Here is a 5,272-nt window from a genome sequence, read left to right on the forward strand (position 1 = left end):
ACAGCTGTTGCACATGGCATCCAAAGAACATTCTGCAGTATTAAACAATTATATATTATTCTGAAGTGTGTACATACATACACTCAAGACATGACATATGTGAAGCATGATTCTAATTCTTTACATTGGTAACTATGTGGACATGAAAAACTAAAACTGCAAATAGTTTTTCAATACAAGATTTACTATGATTATATTAAAATTTGTAAATATTAAATTGTCAACTTTAATTTTGATTTTTGTTAATTGTAATTATTTTTGTCTTTGTTTTGTTGGGTTTTTTGGGTTTTTTTTTTTGCGGTACGCGGGCCTCTCACTGTTGTGGCCTCTCCCGTTGCGGAGCACAGGCTCCGGACGCGCAGGCTCATTGGCCATGGCTCACGGGCCTAGCCGCTCCGCGGCATGTGGAATCTTCGCGGACTGGGGCACGAACCCGTGTCCACTGCATCAGCAGGCGGACTCTCAATCACTGCGCCACCAGGGAAGCCCTATTTTTGTCTTTTAAAAGAGAAATTTCTATATTTTAGAAGAAAATAAAAATCATCAAAGCAATTTGTTTTTAAATTTTTTACATTTACCTTATGTTTTTGATGTAAATCATTCAACTTTTGTTCAATTTGAGTACATTTTACGTTTTAATCCTTTAGATCTTTCCTATCCTAAAAAAACAAACTATGTGAAAATCTTCATTATACTGAGATAATTAGTGATTTTGCTGAAATCAATTTCATAGAGTAGACAAAGATAGATGATCTAGGAGAGTCTTTATTTCAGTACTCATCTAAGCATTGATGGCCAAAGAACAGAACACTCAAATGTGCCCAATGATAATTGCATTCATCATCTTTAATATCTTGCCAAGTTTCAGTCATGTAAAAACCATACAAAACCATGAAAAATCATGACTTTTACACATATTTTCTATTTTTCCAGTTTGAAAGTATATTTGTCAAGTGTAAGGGAAGAAAAACAGTTTTCCCTCTTCCCATCTTAGATTCATTGGCTGGGGCCCCATATATTAGGCTGATTAAAAAAGATAGATTTACAAGAGAGAAAGAAACAGAAGCTTATTAACATGTACAAAGCGCATTCACCGGGGAGTACTCAGAGAGGAGTAACACAGAGGAGTGGTTAGAACTTGGGCTCACATAGTATCTTAGCAAAGAACAATAATTTTGTAGAGAAATGATAACACAAAGGAAAAGGACTTTGAGTTCCTAGGGCAGCAAATTGTGGGAAGGCAAATACATGGGGAATAGTGGTAGATAAGGGCTAGTCTGAGTGAGTTTACTATATAGATTCCTCTGATTCTGTCTCTGGGCTGGTAAGGGTTCTCTCTGGTGATTACCTTCTGTCCTTCCTAGTAGAGAGAGGAGGGGGGACAACTTTACAAATTTACGTCCTGTTTTTAGGCCAACAGGGGAAGAGTAGAGAGATTTTCTTGTATCTACTTTTTCTCAATTGCCTTCAGCTCAAAATAATCTTCATGCCAAAGTGGTATATTTGGGGGTGGCATAGTCTGCTACTCTTCACAAGGAAGAAGGATAGAACATATTTTATTTAACAGTATTTTAGCTTGATTTTCTCTGGTATAGATCATTCACATTGCATATAATTATTACTATGTTTGGATTTAGGTCTACCATTTTACTATTTGCTTTCAATTTGTTCCCTCTGTTTTTGGATCTTCCATTTTTTCCTTTCCTGTCTCCTTTTGGGTTATTTGAACATATTTTATTATTACATTTTATCTATTGTGTGTTTGGACTATATCTCTTTGGATAATATGTTTATTGATTACTCTAGGGATTACAATGTACATATTTAACTTTTCTAAACCTATTTAGAATCAGTACTTTAGCACTTCAGGTGCAATATAGAAACCTCACTACCATAGAGGTCTCTTTATCCCTGCCCCTTTACTTTGTAGTTATGTTATATTTGTCACCTTTCTGCCACCTCCTGGTAAGTACACACTGGGCAGGCCCAGAGCTTCCAGCAACAGCTCTGCCATCCTTCCTCTCCTTTCTCCTGGTGACCTCAGAGTGTGTGAGGCCCACCTAGAGACCTCACAGCTGGTGGATGTCAGAGGGTCTGCTCTGTGAACCCAACTCTGCTCATGGCAGGTCCCCAGGTCCAGACGTGGGGAGAGAGTAGGAGGGCCCCACTTTGGCCCCATGTCCAAGCTTATTCTCCAGTCCAACTTTGTCAGAAAGTCCTGAGCCCTGGGGGTTGTTTGGCCCCTGCCTGAAGTCTTAATTTGTCGATACTTCTTTTTCATGTGGGCTTTAGATTTCTGTATCTAGTATTAGTCAGGATAAGAGGCAGAAACCTTTCTCTAGCTATTCTAAACAAAAGCAGTTTATTGGTTATATAAATAAAAACGTCGATTTCAGGCTGAGCTAGAGCCAGGAGCATTTCTTGTCGTCTTTCAGATCTGCTTTCTCCATAATAGCTTCAGTCTCAGGCCATGCAGTAGCCCCAACGGCTCAAGGTTCAAAATCTGTATCACAATAAAATGTGACCTTCTTTTTCCAATAACTCCTAGAAAAATCCTAGAATTGAAGCTCATCAACTCTGACTGGGTGACATGCTCACGCCTGGGGCCTGGAGGAAGACTGGCCCGCCCAAACCGCATGGGCTAAGCGTGGGGAAGAATGGCTCCCCATGGAACACTGGAGAGCTGGCACCAAAGGAAAGAAGGTGTCTGATCACCCTCCATACTTGGTCGGGTTCCTCATCCTCTACCATCCTCTGTGCGATGTCCGATCACACTGGCCCCTCTTCAGCAAGAGTCCTGTTAGCTGGTTTAGCCAAAATCCCCCTTACTCCCCATGTTTCCTCTTAGTAATTTCCCATCCACTGCTCCCCACACTGCTCCTTGGCTATAAATTCCCACCTGCCCCAGCTGATTTCCAAGTTGACCCCATTCTCTCTCCCTGCCACTACAACATTCCAGCACAGTGGTCCCCGTACCTAATGAGACAGTCCACCTCCCTTAAATAAAGCCTTCCTTACTGGGCTTTAAAAAGTGTAGTTGAGGGCTTCCCTGGTGGTGCAGTGGTTGAGAATCTGCCTGCTAATGCAGGGGACACGGGTTCGAGCCCTGGTCTGGGAGGATCCCACATGCCACAGAGCAACTAGGCCCATGAGCCACAACCACTGAGCCTGCGCGTCTGGAGCCTGTGCTGTGCAAAAAGAGAGACTGTGATAGTCAGAGGCCCACGCACTGCGATGAAGAGTGGCCCTCGCTTGCCACAACTAGAGAAAGCCCTCGCACAGAAACGAAGACCCAACACAGCAAAAATAAATTAATTAATTAATAAACTCCTACCCCCAACATCTTCTTAAAAAAAAAAACAAACCAAAAAAACACAAAAAAAGTGTAGTTGACTAATTTTTTCTTTAACAAGGGATAAATTACATATGTCCACACAAAGACTTATGCAAAATGTTTGTAATGGCCTTATTCATAACACCCAAAAACTGGAAACAAAATAAATGCTGTCAATAGGAGAGTGGATGACCAAACTGTGGCACAGTTATACAATGGAATACTACTCAACAACAGAAAGGAACTAATTACTGATAAAACAACATAGATGAATCTCCCAGCTATTACATTGAAGACAGACACAAGACAGAAGGAAGTCAGATGAAAGGCAATGCTTATTGTATGATCCCATTTATATGAAGGTCAAGAACAGACCAAATTAGGCAATTCCCTGGTGGGCCAGTGATGAGGACTCCATGCCCTCACTGCCGAGGGCCGGGGTTCAATCCCTGGTCGAGGAAGGAAGATCCCACAAGCCATGCAGCGTGGCAAAACAAACATGTTCTATATCTTGTTTGGGTGGTGGTTACATGAGGTATATAATTGTTAAAAATCATCAAATCGAAGTAAGATCTGTGGATGTTTATTACATGCAAATTATACCTCAACCTCAAAAAATTACAAAGGGCTTTCATTAAATAAAGTTTGTGCCACTGTTTATTTAACCAGTCCTCTAACGTTGGACATTTGTTTTTTTCCATTTTTTCACAATCATAAACTATAATACAATGAATATCTTTGTGCATATATTAGGTTGATCCAAATGAAATTACCAATCTTCAACATTTCGACCTATAAAAATGGCAAGTTCCTATGGTCCAATCTAGTAGATCTTTAATATTTTGGACTATTCTCTTAGGTTAAATTTTCAGAGTTGGGTGACTTGAGCAAAATTTACAACCATAAAACACTTTTGTACATATTGCTAAATTGCTTTCCCTACCAGTTCTACAAATGTATAATTCCTACTAACCTTTTATGAAAGTGTCTACTTGCACCTTAATATTTTTAATTCTTTATATGTTGATAGCCATTTCCACAGCCATATGCCCTCTCTTCTCTCTTACCAGCACTTTGTAGCTTTCTTATGGCTCATAACACATTCTTCTTCCCTCATGTATTGTACACATATGGGTGGATAAGAAAACCACTCCTAGAGAACAAGGACAATCTCATTTTTCTTTGTATCTTCTAGGCTGGTGCCTTGTGCATTTCATTCCTTCATTCAAGAAACAGTACAGAGTGCACACAACGGACCAGTAACTGAGACAGGTGCAGTAGGCATTCAAAAAGCTCACTGAACTGAACGCCGCTAGTCTCAGATATCTTTTTATACCAGTAGGTCTCATTTAAAACTCAAGCCCCTACGTTTGAAATTCCAAGATTGAGATTTTTTAATCCTATGATACACTAGTCCGGAAACAAGCTTTGAAAGTTTAGATTTAAATGTGTGGACTATATAAGCGCTGTTCCCTCGGCCCTGTTAATAATTCCTTAAAATGCACCCCAGAGATAACACGTTGGGGGACTTCGGACGGGGAAAGTCTGGAAAACCCAGGGCAGCCCGGTGGTGCACGGACTTTTCATGGGCTTCTGAAGGGCGCCAGGGTAACTATGTCTTTATAAGGACATCCGTGTATGTCCTTATAATTATGCAAATCGTGGCAGCGCCGAGCTCATTCCAGTTCCGAGAGGGTCCACACCCACCTCCTGGTCTTCCCAGTCGCCTACACCGAGCGGGCCGGGTGCTCGCTCTGGACCAGACTCGCCTCTCCCGGGGTGCCTGCCCCGCGGGAGGAGCTCTGCACCGCCCCGGGCGCCCGCCGCCCAGCCCCTCCCCCAGCGCGCACTGGGAGCCCAGCCCCGCCCCCGGCGCGAGCCCGGAGCCCCGCCTAGCCGCTCAGCTCCGCCCCCGGAGAATGCCCGGAGCCCCGCCCA

Source organism: Lagenorhynchus albirostris, chromosome 10 (assembly GCF_949774975.1).
Source record: "Lagenorhynchus albirostris chromosome 10, mLagAlb1.1, whole genome shotgun sequence".
Taxonomy (NCBI): domain Eukaryota; kingdom Metazoa; phylum Chordata; class Mammalia; order Artiodactyla; family Delphinidae; genus Lagenorhynchus; species Lagenorhynchus albirostris.